At 44.2% G+C, this 18782-nt stretch overlaps 1 pseudogene across 1 annotated transcript; it reads right to left on the bottom strand.

The window, feature by feature from the left end:
• Positions 1-965: 965 nt before the first annotated feature.
• On the bottom strand, positions 966-6747 carry LOC148007214 (sperm motility kinase X-like; annotated as a pseudogene). The gene is made up of 3 exons (XR_015648622.1): positions 6643-6747; positions 2440-3721; positions 966-1064 (listed from the first exon to the last, which is right to left on the bottom strand). The product of XR_015648622.1 is annotated as a sperm motility kinase X-like (transcript).
• Between the last annotated feature and the right edge of the window lie 12035 nt (positions 6748-18782).

Genomic DNA, 18782 nt, shown 5'->3' with positions numbered 1-18782 from the left:
AGCCAATGTGGGCTATGTCCTGAGTTCCATTCCATTTGAGTTATAGATGAGACAATGTGAACACTAAAACCACCACAGAAATACTATTCTTCCTAACCAAAGTAGAAAGAACCAAATGTCAGAATATATAATAGAAGTGTGCCTCAGACATCTGAACATATCAGTGAATAAAAATCAATTTCTATCTTTTGTTGTATGTGGAATATGTTCCCTTGGCATGGTGCTGTGAGTCTATTATTAAGAGTGACATTTTAATGGATGTTTTTGTTGTTGTTGTTGTTGTTGTTCTTACGGTTGTTGTTGTTGTTTCTGCTGCTGCTGTTGTTGTTGTTACGGCTGTTTGTCTGTTGGTTTTAATTTCCTTTATCTCTTTCCATCAATTGTGATTTTAAATGTTATGTTTGTGTTTTGTGTTTGACACTTACAGCCATCTCTAGTGTTTCACAATTCCCTAGGGGTCCATTTTATGAAAGAGCACTCGAGACCTGCCTGTCTGGAAGTTGTTCATGTACAAGAAGAGACAGAAACAAAGACACAGAGAGAGACACGGACTCACCAGGGGGTACTGGTTCAAGTGCATGGATGGCAAGGAAAAATGGTGATTCCAGCCAGTCTGACCAGAGTTGCTGAGAAGTCCTCCTTGGTTTTGTCTGAGTAGCTCAGTCTGTTCCAGTAGCTAAGGCCAGCACAGAACTTGTGAAATAAACTTTCCCAGAGTTGTTCATTGTGGATTGGGGAGCATAGGGTCCAATGGTGCTCTTCCTGCCACAGAGAGGAATAAGACACACCTCTCTTTTCAGATTGGGGTGAGTGCAGATATGTGTCCTACAAGAGTTTAGTGTTGCTCAGTGGACCGTGAAGGTACTAAATAAGATTGTGTTTTACAACAGTAGAATGCTGTAGGGACATGCTACTGAATTCAGCAGAAATTCCAGCAGGAATACTATGCCAGGAGCCTTGTGGTCTTGTGTTCAAAATGATGGCAGACATTTTATTGGAGGAACCATCCATGTCAGTAACCCAGGTTTCTATGTGCCTCATGCTTTGAGTGATGTTGGCACAGTCTAGAGAGAAAGAACACAGGAGATGACATCTTACCAATGTCAAAGTGAAAGGGACAGGAAAGCTTCCCAGAAGCCATCTCAAAGGACATACAAGGATGCTTACCTGGGCAAGTACAAGCAATGTGCAAATACTCATAAAAATGGAAGCAATGTTGCAGATATGTCCAGCTGGGTGCAGACTCCAGGTAGAGGCCTGAAGCTGGCATAAGGCAGGTCCATAGCAGCACAGCAGGTTGCTGCCTGATCATAAGGGTTTCTAGTTTGACCCTGGTCCCACACAGTGTGGCACTTGGTGCTGAGTCTGAACCCTATTTACAAGGCAAATGGTGGACTAAAACACAGAAGTATACAGAGGCAGGAGGTGAGGAACTAGAGGACAGAATTGGTGGGGAGAGATGGCAAAGCTACCTCTGGAGTCACTCCACAGCTATGTTTTACATAAGCTTTGCTCTGAGTTGGTTCTGAAGACTCCAGCAAGGTAACCTGTGGTGGCTTTTGAAGGGGCATAAGGCTGGGTTGGGGGTTGTAAAAGGTTGGTAGGAGGCTGCCCCCTAGAGGACTCACAGAGACACTTTCAGACCACACTCTCAACCTGGGAACCCATTTGGGGTCAGGTGGGACAGACTGGGTAGGGAGACTTCTCTAGAGAGAGAATTCTACCTCATGAAGAAAACCATGTTCCCTGCAAGAAACAGAGAGCAAAGGACAGCCACTTCCTATAGAACAATTTCTGATGAAGAGGCTGGAGAAGAGGTCACAGGGCTACTGTTCCATATACAACTTTGGAGCACTTTTGTACCTTAGCTCTCTCCTCTGAGCAAAACCCAGTGAAAAGCTAGCTCTTCCTGCCTGGGATTTTATCTGGACAAATCTGTGCTGCTGTGGACATCTCTTTTTGTCCCCAGGAGCAAAGGGGCCTATGAATGTACTGGTTTCTGGACACCTGGATCCCCTGAAAGGCTGTCTGATTCTCAGCCAAGCCAACCACCAACACATGGCTCACAAGCCATGGAAATTAGGTTAGTCATCTTCCAGAGTTAAAAGCAGAAAGAAACAGGAGAGGCTCTTAGTAACTTGGATACACAGGGGGCACATGGGACTGGCCCTGCAGAGCCATAACACCTCACTGGTTTGCCAATGACTCTCTGCTTCCTTTGGACATACCCCCACCCTCCTCTCTCCCTGCTTTAATCAGCATCTCTGCCATCCAATTTTGGATCAGCAGGCATGAGGTGGTCTTTCAGGGGTTTCTATTGAATTGGTCTTTCTGAACTGACATATCAAGTTCCTAAATGTGCCACAAGTGGGCACTTGCTTCATTTGTCACAAAGGACAAGAGGGAATATGTATAAAAAGAATGAGGACTTGTGCCCACCTGATCTTGAAGATGACTCTAAGATCTCCTTTCCTCAGAGCCAGGTTCTTATGGGAAACGACTTCTTTTTGGTTGTGGCAGCAGCAGCACAGGTTTGAGAGACAGTTCATGATTGCCTTCCTCACCCCCATCGAGTGGTGTTGCCAGGTATGAGGGCAAGTTCAGCCCACATCCTGAGGATGGACATCAGTAATGAGCTCTTCCTAAATGATGGAGACATTCTGAAGGAGCCTCTTCCTGTTTGATGGCATCTTCCTGGGTGAGGTTCTTTTCCTCCATGAGGGCCTCTTTCTCCAAGGTATACCCAGAGGAGAAGCCTGTGAGGGTTACAATCTTAGGCACTTGCAGGGATCCACAGAGCTCCTCCTGGGTCTGCAGGAGGACATATTCCTGTCAGGCTTATATGCAATGACTCTCATGCTCCTGACAACACTAGGGCTCGGAGTGTCTGGGAAAACCTGTGTGGAAGTAGGTGGTAAACATGACTCACAGTCCCTGATCATGGGGTGTGTCTTGATTTGGTGAATGTTGAGCCTCTTGCTGGGATTGATCATTAGCGTTTCAATGACGACATTGAAAACATCAATGGAAACATGAGGAGAAATGCTGAAGTTTGCAGCAATGATCACCTCCTCAAAAGACCTGCCTTAGAAAGGCAGGCTCCCAGACAACATGAGGAAGAGGAGGACCACTAAACTACAGATATCCACTGGGTATCCCTCTTACACCTCTGCTTACAAGAGTTCTGAGGCACAGTAGGGCAGTGTGCCACAGAAATTTGCCAGTTTCTGCCTAAGAATTACTTTAGCAGCAAGGCCAAAATCAGACATCTTGGGTTTGCCCCTGTAATCAGTCAAAATAGCTGGCCTTTGTGTCTCGATGGTCAATGTGATTGTTGTGGCAGTACTGCACAGCATGTACTATCTGAACAAACATTCTCCAAGACTAGCTCTCCTCTAAAGACCGCCTTCATGATGAGATCTAGTAGCTCTCCCTCTGGGGCACACTCCATCACCTTGTAAGTGATCTCTCTTCTCTGGACCACATGAAACGCTTGATAATGTTAGAATGGCTAAGGATTTTCATAATCCTGGCTTCCCTGCAGAGCAGTGAGGCATACTTCTTGATGTTTCGAAGAATTTTTTCAGACACAGAGGTCAATGTGGTGATATGGAAGGTCTGTTTCACCACTGAAAAGTTTCTTTCACCCAATGGAGAAGTTTTCCTCAATCGAGTAGCAGACCTTCAGATCCTGCTGCATCATCAGGCTCTCATGACTTGACTAGAACCAAGCTCTAAGGAGAAATTTAAAAAAAAAAAAGGTTTAAATCAGCCCCAAGGGAATGTTTACAACTACAAATTATTTCTTATCAAAAAAAGGGTCAGAAATATGTCAGATAACCTAGTCAGGTACTTTAAATGCTTGGAAAGAGAAGAACAAAACACCTTCTAAAGCAGTAGATACAACTATAGCAAGGATCAGGTCAATAGGGACCAACTGCAAACTGAAAGAACAAAACAAATAATCAAAGACAGTAAGAGCTGCTCATTGGAAAAGACAACCATCCTACTTCCCCCCCCCCCCCCGATCTCAGCATTCACTGTGAACCAATGCACTAAGAAAATCAGGCTCAAGAAGAGTAGATAAGACGACAAACCCTCCAAAAACCACAGTGTCCAGGCTGGGGAGCTATTTCTGGAGTCCAGAATATCAGCTACTCCTGCAGAGGACCTGCATTTGGTTCTCAGGACCCAGGTCAGGTGGCTGCTGTAAGTTCAGCTCTAGGACATCTTACACCTCTGGCCTCTAAGGAGACCCATACAACAAACTCACAGACGCTACATGTCGCTTAGAATACTAATACAAGTCTTTATATAATGTTATTTATGACCTTCAAAGGTCAGAGAGGGCATCAGATTCTCTGGAAATGGAACTACAGGTAGTTGTAGTGAGACTTTTGGTTTGTTTTAAAACCCAGTTATGGTATGTGAACATGTTATTGTTTTAATTCCAGGTGTATGATAAGAGGCTCACAACCAAATGTAATTCTGGTTCCTGAAAATCTGAGTCCCTTCTTCTGACCTCCACAGCAGGGACCAGGGAGATGGTGCTCAGACACACATGAAGGCAAAAATACACCTACACGTAAATGAAAACAGAAAATGTTCTCACTTATCAAATATAACTTAAAACAATAAAAAGTAAAATGGGAGATAATAAAGAGCATGGAAAAGTAAATGCATGAATCAAGCCAGCAAATACACAAACGAAAACCAAAAAAAAAAAAAAAAAAAAAAAAAAAACCATGTCATAGTGGAGAGAAACTACTTTGGGATCCAAAGCTCACAAAGTCCAAGTATGATGACTTAGCAGCATCAAATTCCAGTTGGTTTCCAACCAACCTACAGCTTCAAACATGTAATGGCAAGAGGCAGCCTCAGTCAGAGCTCTAAATGGGCAGGTGTCTATCATTCCCTACAATGGTTCCTGGTGAGATCAGAGCAGGAAATGGACCAATGGTGTCTAGGCACAACCCACTGGGTTTCCTCACATTCTGTCCCAAAGGACAGGAAGAATGATCTTGGTCAGTGGGGCAGTAGAGAGCTGGTTACACTCAAAGATCTGTCTCCAATGTTGCCCAGTGACCCACTTCTACCTGTTAGGCTCACTGTAAGATCCTTAATTTCTCCCAAATGGCACCCCCTTGTGGGAACAATATTCAAACACTTGACACTCTGTGGAACTTTTGACACTCTAACTTTAACAAGAACAATTTCCTTGTTAACACAGAATCCTGAGAATGATGGATGGGCTCCAGACCTTTGGTCCTCCCTCAGTTATGGGCTCTGGTATTCCTTGGTTACTAGATGGACAGTGTTCTGCTTGACCCCAGCCTTTATGATAACTTTGTAGCAACTCAGGTCTATACTCTCAAAGTATTCAATTATTATTTTTTGTAAACAAACATCGATGGGTGCTAAAGGATGGTAGCTACTTACTACATTGGAAGTCAAGACAAAATACTGTTTGCCGTGGTACCCCAGGGTTTGAGACTAACACCTGTGGGGCTGAGAGGAAGAGGACACCATCCATCCCATGTTCCCCATGAGGCCTGAGACATCTCCCCAAAGCCCAGGATCCAGAGACACTAACAGTTCCCCTCTGTTTTTCCGACGGGACAAGAGTTTGTTAGGGAGTCTGTGAAGTGCTAGACAGACTATGCCAGCACTAGGCAGGTTTTGTTCCTTCACATGTTCTTTGGACCGCACAACTCAAGGGCACAGGCTTGATCCTTTGCTTCAAAATTATTATTGCCCCATCTCCTGTGCCTGGTAAATCACATTCACCCACCTTAAGACAGAAGATACCTCATGGAATGACCATGACCCAAGTAGGTGGAGGGACCAACTATGGTATGTGCCAGCCAGGAATGCTCTTCAAGGAAGCACAAATCTGGCCCTCTTAAGACTTACATTTAGGGGGGAGGGAGAAAACAAAGACATTTACTCTGTCCTTAAAGTCGTTTCAGTTGCCCACTTCCAGAATTAGCAGGAACAGAATGGGATCTGATCATTCCTTTGGCCCTTGCATGGTGTCACGACTTTTGAACTTGCCATGGTCCAGCCTTGACATGAGTCTGGGGTTGTCAAGTACTGGGGATACTTGATAGGCAAATAAGAAAACACACAATTGAGAATATACATACATATACATATACATATACATATACATATACATATACATATACATATACATATACATATACATATACATATACATATACATATACATATACATATACATATACATATATATGCTAACAGGCTGTTCTTTTTTGCCATGAGAGCTTCTGAACTCAAGAGTCAGAAATGCTCATATAGATTTGACTCAACCCCAGTATTTTATTGCAATCATACAAGAAGTTGGGTTACAAAATTTATAGGGGGTTGGGTAAATGCTTCCCTATTTTCCTGTGTCAACATTTTCTTATGATACAGAGTCATACGGATTGAGAAGAGAAAAAAAGGGAACTATACAATCTCAAACATAATTGTTTTGTAGCAAGCACAATGTTTTTATATCTCCCGACCACCAGTCTCTGATTAGGTCAGGGGCAGCAGTATTGCGGTTACAGAGTCACCATCTTTCAGATATGACAGTATGGTTTCATGAAAGGGCAAACATAAGGTCATACTGCTAACCTTACAGTCTTCAGGACTCCATCTATCTACAAAAACATCCTTACTTAACCTGTATGGAGAATTTCTAGGGGATGCCACCACCTTCCCTAAACCCGAGGAACCCATTGCCGATTTTCTGGGAAATATCTGTATGCTATTCCATCCTCAGTTTTGTAATAAAAACGTCCTGTTTTTATTGTATAGAATTTAGACTAAGACTGGAGGATCAGCTGCAGATTTACTAATCTCTGCCCTTGGCTCCAGGTTACTCTCATTTTCACCTCGACTGAGTGTAACATACATTTCTCTTGAATTCATGTAGAGCCTTCACTTTAATATTATTGGTACCATCTAGCTTCTGGACATCAAGCAAGCTCCTACTAAGTCTTGCCCAGTTACCAAATACTGGTATAATCAAGGAAAGAGGAAAGAGAAGGAATAATAAATAAACAGGAGAATGATAAGTATGAAGAACAGTTACAGAATTGACATCATTAGGTACCTGCACCAAAGAAGCAGACCCTGAAGCCTCAGTACTCATACTGGACCCCAAAAGAGGTCATGGCCCTGTGCCCTGAAACAGTACATCAAGCAGGTTTTTCTTCCTTGTTATCAGATGTCTCAGGCATCTTGGGCTTAATGTGCGGAGACTCCAACATGAACTGCCAGGAAGATCCTAAGATAACCAGCTAGAAGGAAACTTTCTGCTAAAGCACAGAGACACATTGTTGCCCTTCCTTAAGAGACCATCCAATATTGCCAGTCAGTCCTGTGAATAGGAGGACTTGATATAACTAGGCCTGTACTTGGAAAGTAAGGGTATGAACAAAAAAGGAAACACTGGGGGACTTGGAAGGGGCAGACAATAGAAGGTGTGATCAGGGAGGGGAAGTGATCAAAGTTCTTCATGTACGTGTATGGAAATATCATTGTGAGAATGAGCATGTTGTGTAAACTAATGTTCCAAAATAGTTAAAGGAATAGAGACATGTAAAATAGGACATTTTTAAAGCAAAGTCAAAAAACTAATTAACAAAGACAATAAAAAATTTCCCAATCATATTTCAACGAAGAACTAGAAGAGTTAGTTTAAAAGCAGAAAACAGAAACCTCTAAACTGAAACATAGGAACGTAGAAGAAAACTCACTGTGTTCAGATTCAACAACTCACAAAGATCCGAGCGCAGTGGCTCACCAGCCTAGAAACCCAAATGCTCTCCAACCAGCCAACAGCAACTGCACTCACTGTGAGGACAGAGGCAGCCTCGGCCAGAGCTGTAAGTGGGCAATGACCTCATAATAGTTCTCTTTGAGGTTAGAGCTGAAATGGAGCGATGATGGCAGGGCACAACCCACTGATGCCTTCACATTCTGCCCTTAAGACAGGAAAGGCTGGTCAGTGGGGCAGTGGAGACCTGCCAAGGCTACATTTGCCAGATTTTCTACAACTTTTCCAAACAGGGCCACACGCTAGGGACCAATGTTCAAGCACGTGATCCTTTCTTAGTTGATATCCAAACCCCAATAAAGACGCTTTCCACTTTAGCAATACTAGGTGGAGTCCTTTGAATTATAACAGGCTGCACACTGCTATCCTTCACTGACTCTGCACACTGTATTAATATGCTTTCTCCTGCTAGGACTCCAAACACCACAAACAAATGCAACTTGGGGAAGCAAGGGTTTATTTGGCTTTTACTTCCCAATCACAGCCTGACTGGAAGTCAGGGCAGGAACTCAAGACAGGACTCGAGGCAAGAACTGAGGTAGATACCATGGAGTACAGCTTCTTATGGGCTTGCTCTCCATGACTGAGCCTGCACATATATACATTTATAGAGCCATGACCTTGTACCCAGGGACATAAATCAGACATGATGCTCCCCCATAGACTTACCTATTAAGCTCCCTCTTCTTCCCCAGATTTTCCTAGCTGTGTCAAGTTGACCAAAAAAAAAAAAAAAAAAAAAAAAAAGCAATTGGCACATGTTAGCATTCGTATAAAAGTGAACATCATGGTTCACTTTTTACTTGGACATAAACATTGTTTAATAAGTGCTGGTTTATAGAACCTGCCTCATTCATACTCAAGAAAATAAGTTCCCTATTTTAGGTTTGGAGTAAAAAGAATAAAATGGTAGCTCCTGACTGACACTATAATGCTGTGACACAATGCTCTGTTTCCCAGGACACTCCAGGGTAAACGATTACTATCTATGGGGCCAAGAGGAGGACACTTAGTCAAATCTTCACCCAAAACTGTTCATTCAGTTTCTTACCACACAAAAAGTTGGAGTCCAGAAAGCAGCATGTTGATATGTTCAAAATGACAGAGAAAAAGAAGTTGATCAATGATCATTCCATAATTCTCACCCCCGAGGGAGAGGCACACATCGTATCTTCAGTGAAACCTGCTATTCCCCGGCAACATTTTGGAAAAGTAGACCAAAAACTCTCAAACCAAACCACAACCAAAACAGTTGACAATGTAAATGAAGATTATACTACACTTCCTGGCTCAGGAAACTCCTATATGGCTTCTCTGGAAAAGTTTGGACAACATTAGTTCCCCTAGCCCTTTTTATGACTTAAACTCTATTTTGTGTCTTCAGTCCCTCTGAATTTTCAATCCTGGTACAGTTGGTGATTTCTTCATCCAAGCCCTTATGATTCTCACGGTGTTACCTCAGAATTACCAGCCATTGCCATCAACATTGATGCCGTCTCACACTTTTAGGACTCTCATTGTTGTCCTGTCTGCCCCTCCAGTTCCTCCAGCCACTCTCTACCTTCTAATGTTTCTAACACCTGTTAGGCCCAGCCATCTGAGGACCTGATGACCAAACAATAAGATCAGCTGCCCATCCCCAGCTCTAAGGCAGCTCTAGAGGATGAGCTCTGACTCGTGTCACTGCTTTGATCCTTCTTGTCTGTCAGGTTAATCTGTCAGGTAGACACCATTCCAGAATGGATGGATCTGTTGAGCCATTCTAGTCTGGTAACAAGGCTGCTTTTATCTCAAGGCAGGCTGGACTCACAGCAAAACCTTGCCAACTTTGAGCAAGACCAGAAAGGGTTAATCTTAAAAAGCCCTGGCAGCAAAATCTGTCTAGGGCAGTTAGTACCACTGTGAAGAATTAGACCTTCTGGAACCACAGGTCTTTATTGTGATTGCCAAGAGAGCCGGGGGTCACTCAAGGGGCTGAGGCAGGTGAGTGATCTAGTATCATTTAGGTCTTTCCTCATTTAGGTTTCTGTTGCTATGATAAACATCATGGGCAAAACTAACTTGGTAGGAAAGAGTTTCTTTCCTCCTATGTTTTACCACCTGTAAAAAACAAAGCCATAACACAAACCTGGAGGCAGGACCTGAAGCAGAGACCACAGATGAACTGTTGCTGACTAGCTTGCTGCCTCTGCCATTCTACCTTCCTTAAAAAAGGAATCACCTGCCCATGAATCACATTACCCACAGGAATGACGTAAGGCCACCCTACACCAATTAGCAATTAAGGAAGTGCCCTATAGACTGGCTCCTTGCCACTCTGGGACAGAAAAATTTTTTGATTGAGGTTTCCCAGGTATGGCTCTGAAATAACCTTGCTATGGCAAGGTTATATTTGTTAGGATTTAGAATCTTGGCCTGCGCCCAGACAGAACATACCAAGCCAACATGGTTCCACGTGGAGAGGTTTAATGAGAGAAGAGGAAAGGAGACGAAAGGCTGGCCATGAGCATGTGGAGGAAAGGGTGGGGGTGGGGAGAGAAGGGACAGGGACAGAGGGAAAGAGAGCAGAGAAGCAAAGAACAAAGAGAAAGAGAGAATGAGGAGGAGGCAAGCAGCCCCTTACATAGTGTCAGGCACAGCTGGCTGTTGCCAGGCAACTGTGGGGTGGAGCATACCTGGCTGTTCCCAGGTAGCTGTGGGGGTGGAACTTAGAATATCAACAATATTGACTTATTTTAGAAACAATTTCTCTTGTACCACATGTTGGCCACAAATTCAGTATTTAACTGTTGTTTTAAAAACAACAGTTTCCTCATTAACGTTTTAAAACAAAATCCTAAATATTCAATTTTACCAAATGAAGACTGAAGGCCTACATGCTGTGGTGAAAACCTCCTAGCTCAGTTAGGCAGAGAAAGCACACAGTTGACCTTCTTCCTCAACATAGGTCCCAGAAGGGAAAAAACCAGTTCTCCTTCTCCACACAACTGAAAAACCCTTCCAACTGAATCCCCCTCCTTTCTACTTCCTCTATCTCCTGACATTCCTCTCATTCTCTATGGTTTTTCCCTAGGTTCACTTCCTGTCAACTGGTGGCTTTCTCCACCTCTTGAACTATAGTTGACTTAATTCAATATTGTTTCCAAGAAACAGCAAACTGTCTGATTAAAGCTGTATGCTAGGACTGAGACACAACTAGAAACAGGTTTGTCCAGTACACAGTCTCACTGTGTGATTAAATATCCTGCAACACAATTGGATTAAAGGTGTGTGCTACAGCTGAGCCACAGCACAACCAGAGATAGATTTTTCCAGTATAAGATCTCACAGTGTGATCAAATATCTTGCAGCTTCTGATCTTCCTGCCTCTGGTGTTATAGGCATATGCCACCAAGTCTAGCTTAGAAATTTCCATCCATCTTCACAGATACATATTTTCATATTATTCCAAATGTAGGGTGCACCATAGTATATTGAACTGTCCCTATTTTAAATTTTTACTTTTATTTGTTTACCTATTTATTTTTGCATACGTTCAGGGCCTTGCACATAATTGGAAAGCATGTAAGTACTGTGAAGTGTCTTCCCTGGTTTGGTTTGGTTTTCATTTGTTTGTTTGTTTTCTTTTGAGACAGGGTCTTTCTCTCTGTAGTACTGGAACTGGAAACATAGACTAGGTTGGCCTTGAAAGTTACCAAAATCCTCTTGTCTCTGCCTCCTGAGTGTTGGTATTAGAAACCTGTGGAAACACATTCAGCTAACCCTTGGTGTTTGGGTGTTTTGTTCTGTTTTGTTTTGTTTGTTTTGTTGAGGCAGGATCTAGCAAGATAAGTCAGGCTGGCCTGGAACTTTATATATAATTCAAGTTGGCCTTTAATTTATGATCCTACTCTTTCCCAAGTGGTGAGATTACAGCCATGGATCACCACAATAGGTTCTAAGTCCACTTGTCTATAATTTAAGACCATGTCTTGACCTGGGAGTGAAGCCTGTGCTCTACATCCCCAACTACTCAACCCACACCCAGAGACAGCTTGACCCCAGGAGTTCTGACACCTCCACAATCACAGATGAGGCCCTAAACTTTGCCTCAATACCTGACCTAACTGGGACCCCTAGGGTCCTAGGGGACACAAGAACCCCACAGAGCCAGAGACACACGTTCCTTCTGTTTTACACCTCTGCCCAGGAGTGATGACTGTACTCACTGACCAGCACCTGACCAATGCAGATGCAGAACTCCCAGCCAGCCATAGGACTGAACCCAGGGACCCCCAATGGAACAGCTAGGGAATGACTGGAGAAGCTGAAGGAGATTACAACCCCATAGGAAGAACAATATCAGCTAACTGGACCTCCACCCAGAGCTCCCATAGACTAAACCACCAACCAAAGATGGATCCATGACTCCAGCTACATATGTAGCTGAGGATGCCCCTTATCTGACATCAATGGGAGGGGAGGCCATTGGTCCTGTGGATGCCCAAACAAAGAGCGATGCTAGGGCAGTGAGGCAGGAGCAAGTAAATGGGTGGAGGAGCACCTTCATAGAGTCAAAAGGGAGGGGTGAGAGGGACGGTGAGGTGGGAAGTTTCTGGAGGAGTAACCTGGAAGGGGGATATCATTTGCAATGTAAATGAATAAAATGATTAATTAAACAAAAAAGAACATGTCTCATACCAGGCTGCCTTTTAATTGGAAATGTTCACCCAAGGGTGCCCTGAAAGTTCTACACGGAAGATAGGATCTTACAATGTAGGAGAGGAGGAGGAAGAGGAGGAGAAGTGTTGACATTACAGCTGTGTGCTGCCATGCCCAGCTTCATAACCTTTCCTTTTATCATTATATTATTTATTTGCATGTGTGCATACACATGGCATGCTGTACACATGGAAGCCAGAAGACAAGCCAAGGGACTCCTACAAAGTAGTGTAGGGGATTGCACTCATATCCTCAGGCTTGGGAGAAAGCATCTTAACCCAGTGCCATCTTGCTATCTTTCAAGTAGACCCTTGCATGTATCTTGTATAAAGCTCAGGGTGGTAATGCATGCATGTATTCCTACTACTCTAGAGACAGTGTGTCACTAGTCAGTATGGACTGCCTTTTTTTTATTATTATTATTAACTTGAGTATTTCTTATATACATTTCGAGTGTTATTCCCTTTCCTGGTTTCCGGGCAAACATCCCCCTCCCCCCTCTCCATCCTTATGGGTGTTCCCCTCCCAACCCTCCCCCCATTGCCGCCCTCCCCCCACCAGTCTAGTTCACTGGGGGTTCAGTCTTAGCAGGACCCAGGGCTTCCCCTTCCACTGGTGCTCTTACTAGGATATTCATTGCTACCTATGAGGTCAGAGTCCAGGGTCAGTCCATGCATAGTCTTTAGGTAGTGGCTTAGTCCCTGGAAGCTCTGGTTGCTTGGCATTGTTGTACATATGGGGTCTCGAGCCCCTTCAAGCTCTTCCAGTTCTTTCTCTGATTCCTTCAACGGGGGTCCTATTCTCAGTTCAGTGGTTTGCTGCTGGCATTCGCCTCTGTATTTGCTGTATTCTGGCTGTGTCTCTCAGGAGCGATCTACAATGGACTGCCTTTTTAATTGTCTTGCCTCAACCTCCTGAATTATGTTATCTGTTTTATTATTTGACCTGTATAGTTCATCTTTAAAATGCTTTGTTATTTAGATATAAACTCAGACTTTCTAATGCTTGGAAAGAGGATCAGGGGGCAGTTGGTAAAGTGGCTGCTGTTACAGGGTGAGGACCTGAGTTTAGATTCCTTTCACCCACATAAAAACTGACTGAATTGGGACAAGTTGACCTCTGAATTTCACTGGGCACCATAGCCAGTCTATGAGTTCCAGGTTCAGAGAGTATACTTGTCTTAACAAGTATGGATGTGAGAGAAAAAGCCCGAAGATAAACTTTGACCTTCACACATGCATGTAGAGCATGTGCACTCATATGACCTCACATGCACACACATCTATACCTAGAAGCTAGGCTGTTGGCAAATCCCTGTAACCAAAATACTGAAGATGTGGAGCCAAGAAAGTCAGGAAATCAAGACTAGGTTATTACACAGTGAATTCAAGGCCTACCTTGACTACAGGAAACGAGAAGTGGGGAAGAGGTTATTTACATTTCGAACTTTCCAGCTACAACCTGTCACTGAGGGATTCTGTCCTGGTTTGAGTAGGAATGGCACCATAGATTCATGTGCTTGGTGAACAAGGAGTGACACTATTAGAAGGTGTGGCCTGGAATGGGTGTGGCCTACTTAGAGGAACTGTGTTACTGCAGGTTAGCTTGGAGATTTCAGATGCTCAGGCCAAGTCCTTTGTCTTCTTGCTGAGGATCTTGTCGTAGATCTCTCTGCTACTCTCTATTCCCGTGCTCCTGCTCCTGACTGAATTTCTGAACTGTAAGCCAGCTCCAATTCAGTGTTTCCTTTACATGAGTTGCCATGGTCATGGTGTCTGTTCATAGTAATAGAACACAGACTAAGCGAGAAGCTAAGACAGGAACTCAGGGAACCTGGAGGCAGTGGTCATGGAGGAATGCCTCTTACTGGCTTGCTTTCTTTGGCTTACTCAGCCTGCTTTCTTACAGAACCCAAGACCACCCACCTAGAAGTGGCTCCAGGCACAGTGGGTCATACCCTCCCACATCAATCAAGCAATTGCTTCAGAGACTTTCCCACAGGCCACACTGATGAAGACAACTCCTCATTTGAGGTTTCCTCTTCTCATGGGACTCTAGTTGATAAAAAGACTAACCAGAACACAAATTTTACATTTTGTCAATTCTCTACTGTTGTCCTTTTGAGCCTTTATGTTTGATCCTGCCCATTGAAAGCCAGCAGATCTTGGGCTTGTCTGTGTGTGAAAGCCATTGTGGAATTTTTTTTAACTTCCTTAAAAGGCCTGGAGAGCTAGCTTATCAGTTAAGATTATTGGCTGATCTTCTAGAGGACCCAAGTTCAATTATCAGCATCCTATCTGCAGCTCCAGTTCCAGGGGATCAGACCTCTTTTCTGTCCTCCTTAGACACCAGGCACATGTGGTAAACATACACACACGAGAGAGAGAGAGAGAGAGAGAGAGAGAGAGAGAGAGAGAGGAAGGATACGCACACATAAACCTAAGTTTATATCTTTAAAATAAAAGAACAAATTTAATTTAATTTCAAATTTTTTATTTATTGTATATGAATGATGATTGGTCACCTGCATTCATCTGTGTGATGGTGGAGGTCAGAAAAGTTCATGGAATCCCCTGGAACTGCAGTTACAGCCACCCTTGGGAGCTGGGAACAAAACCTGAAGAACTCCCAGTTCACTTAAAGGCTGAGTCATCTCTACAGCTCCAAAAATAAATGCTAAAAATGCTGCTTTCAGCCACAGGGTGGTAGTGGTGCATGCCTTTAATACCTGTACTCCGGGGGCATAGTCAGGATCTCTTTCGTTTGAAACCAGCCTGATCTACAGAGTGAGTTCCAGGATAGCCAGCCTACACAGAGAAACCCTGACTCAAAAAAAAACAGAAGAAAAAAGAAAAAAAGGGAAAAGTTCCTACATCCTGTAGGCCTAGACTTAATGGCCCTGTATAGGATTGTGAGGAGTTTATTTTGAGGAGAGGCTAATGTAGCTTAGGCTGTCCTGGAACTTAATATGTAACTGAGGCTGGCGACATGATCTCATGGTGAAACTGATGCTCCTGCCTCAGCTTCCTAACTACTGCAATTTCAAGCAGCATTACTAAGATTTATCCTTTTGTTACATTATTCAAGAGATATAAAGAGGTGGCTGGGGAGACATGGGAGCAGTTAAGAGCAGCTGGCTGCTCTTCCAGAGGACTAGGGTTCAAGTCCACATAGCAGCTCACAACTGTCTGTATTTCCAGTCCCTGGGGAAGCTAAGGCCCCCTTCTGGTCTCCACTGTACATTGCACAAATGTAGTGCAGAAACATAGGTACAGGCAAACATCTGTACACATAAAATTAATAAATAAATAAGATGTTAAAAGAGCCTTAAAGAGGCTGGGAAGATGGCTCAGTGGTTAAGACCACTGGCTGTTCTTCCAGAGGTCCCGAGTTCAATTCCCAGGAGCCACATGGTGGCTCACAACCATCTGTAATCAGATCCAGTGTCCTCTGTGTCTGAAGAGAACCAGAGAGTACTCACGTACATGAAATAACTTTTTAAAAGAGATGCAAACAAGACTCTCTATGCTTACTTTTGTTTTAGAATCCTTGGTCCTGTCAAGGCTCCATGCCCCAGTGTAGGGGTGGAGAGGTGGGAGGGAGTAGATGGGTGGGTGAGGGAGCCCCCTCTTAAAAGCAGGGAGAGGGGATGGAATAGCAGGTTTCTGGAGGGAAAACTGCGAAAGGGGATAACAGGAAAAAAATTTAAAAAAAAAAAGAAACTTTCTTTTTCCTGGTTTTCTTTCTCCAGATGTTAATGTATGTGTCTATTCCTGTATGACTGGGTGTGTTGTGAGATTTTAGGGAGTGGATCCCAGAGGACAATATATATAGTTATTTATGCAGGTCCACCTTTTAAAACTTTTCTTCCTTTCTTTTTCTTTCTTTCTTTCTTTCTTTCTTTTGAGACATGGTTTCTCTCTGGGTAGCCCTAGCTGTCCTGGACCTCACTCTGTAGACCAGAACGGCCACAAACTCAGTTACCTGCCTCCTCATCCTGAGTGCTGGAATTAAAGACTTCGCTGCCGCCTGGCTAAGATAATGTTCCCCTGTATAGCCCTGGATGTCCCAGAACTGGCTTTGTGAACCATAACTGGTCTGGAACTCACAGAAATGCACCTGCTTCTGCCTCCTGATTTCTAGGATTAAAGGAAAGCACCACACTGCCTAGCCACATCTAGCATTTTCAGTGTGTGTTCTAGGGGTCAAACTCAGCAAGGCAAACTGTCACTGATTGGGCTATCTCTCCACCTCTGCCCATTTTTTTTTTCTAATTTGGGTTTTGTCTTGAGACAGGGTCTCATACAGCCCACCTGACTTTGAACTCACTATGTCTGTTGAAGGTCCTTCAACTACTTTTGGTAATAAGAAAACAAATTCAAGAGACTAGAGACAGCCAAATAATTTTAAATATACAATTCTGTAGAAAGGGAACTCTGACATAGAGAAAAGGGATGAATGGCCAAGTGCTGATTTGGCACATGACAGTGGTTTTTTTTTGTTTGTTTGTTTGTTTGTTTGTTTTTAAAAAAACAAAAACCTACAGAGATATGTTCCAGTTCTCTCCTCCTATAGGCCTACAGGGCTTGCATCTCTTAGGTCCCTTATCTCATTAGCCTAGAACAATTAGCCATTAAAAGGGGGCGGGGCTTGAGAGTGGCCCTTTCAGATTTCTGGCTTCCCTATCTAACCCAACTAAGTGACTAGGCCTACCACTTGTAACTTTCTGAAACAAAGAGGGCCTAGCCCCTAGCCTGCTTGACTGTAGCTCCGACCGACTCTAGTTCACCTCCTACTAAAAAAATGGAACAAAGCAATCCACGTCTTACACTCCTTATCCTCCCCCAAGAACTCTAGGGTTCTGGGAGTTTTTATCTGTTTGAGATTATAAAGTAGTTTCTGAGGTTCCTGTCACAGGATACAGGATAAGGTTGCTATACACAGGTCTCAGGGAGTCAAGATGTGTTTTTATTCAAGATGGGTCTTGTTCCTGAGATCGTTGTGATTCTTAGCCTTTCTCTTCCCCGGTGTGTCCTCTTCATTTATTTGTTCCATCTGCCTATCCTCTCCTGGGGGAGCTGCTGTGCTCTTCCAGAGAAGGCTTCTGTTAATCAGAGTACAAGGGAACCACATGCTCTACACAGGCAAGGACTTCTTCCAAGACTGGGATGTCCTGCTGAGCCAAGCCTCCCTGCCTATTGGTCACCTTTTTCACCCAAACCCCAGAGGATGCTGGCCTGAACTTCCTCTCTAAGGCCAAGGCTAGGCCCTGCCCCCTGCTGGTTAAGAAGATGCTTTTGTGGTTGAGTTTCAGGCCTGGAGGGAAGTAAGCTGGGCTGCCTTGTGTGTGTGCTTACAGGTGCCTCCTAGGGCTTGGGGCAAGCCCTGACCCCATAGCTGCCCTCTGGTTGCTGTCTCCAGGCTTCCTGCCTCTCCTAAGTGCAAGTGGTGACTCAATGATGCAGCAACTGAAGGAGGAGGTGGGTGAGCAGCAGCCTGACCTGTGAATGGTGCTGGCTGGCCCCTATCTGGACTCCCAGGCCATTGAGCAGCAGTTGCTGTGCCCTAGGCCTGAGCTCCCTAAGATTTAGCTGCTGCAGTGCCTAGTGAGTCTCACGATGCAGGTGAGACTCCTGTCCAGACAAGAACCGAGAGCTCTAACTTCATTGCTCTTTGGGTAGGTGGAAGGCCAGTTCCCAAAAGTCCAAAGTCCAAGAGGAGGGAGGATAGACCAGTGTCACTGCAGCCTTAGCCTAACCCGATTGTCTAAAGAGCCTTGCTCTGTGCCTCTTGGTGTGTGTATGTGTGTGAGTCAGGACCTCTTGAACAAACCCCTCTGCTTTTCTAAAGAACATTCAGCTGTATTCTTAGCTTGCATTAGGGGCATGTGCATCACTGGGGCAGAGCTAAGCCAATGGCTATGGGGAGGAATGGTGGAAGGGTGAGGGGAGGGAAAAAAGCACCCCAGTTGCAGTGTCATTTCATGCACCTTTTTGTTGTTGTTTGTGCTTGTTATGTTTTGTTTTGGGGGATGTTTCCAAAGGACCTAGCTGAGGTGAACAACTACTGGACTCTGAACCTGACTTCCATGCTCTCTCTGCTTGACCTTGGATACCCTGAATGCCTTCCCGGATAGCCCTGGTCTATAGACTGTGGTTACCACCTCATCTCTGTGTGACTTTCAGTCCTTCAGGGCAGGCAACGCTGCCTGAAACATGTTATACCAGCTCTC

This window comes from Rattus norvegicus, chromosome 1 (assembly GCF_021556685.1).
Source record: "Rattus norvegicus strain SHRSP/BbbUtx chromosome 1, alternate assembly SHRSP_T2T, whole genome shotgun sequence".
In the NCBI taxonomy this organism is placed as follows: Eukaryota; Metazoa; Chordata; class Mammalia; order Rodentia; family Muridae; genus Rattus; species Rattus norvegicus.
Note: the sequence above shows the minus strand (reverse complement) of the source record. Positions and strands in the feature narration are given on the sequence as shown.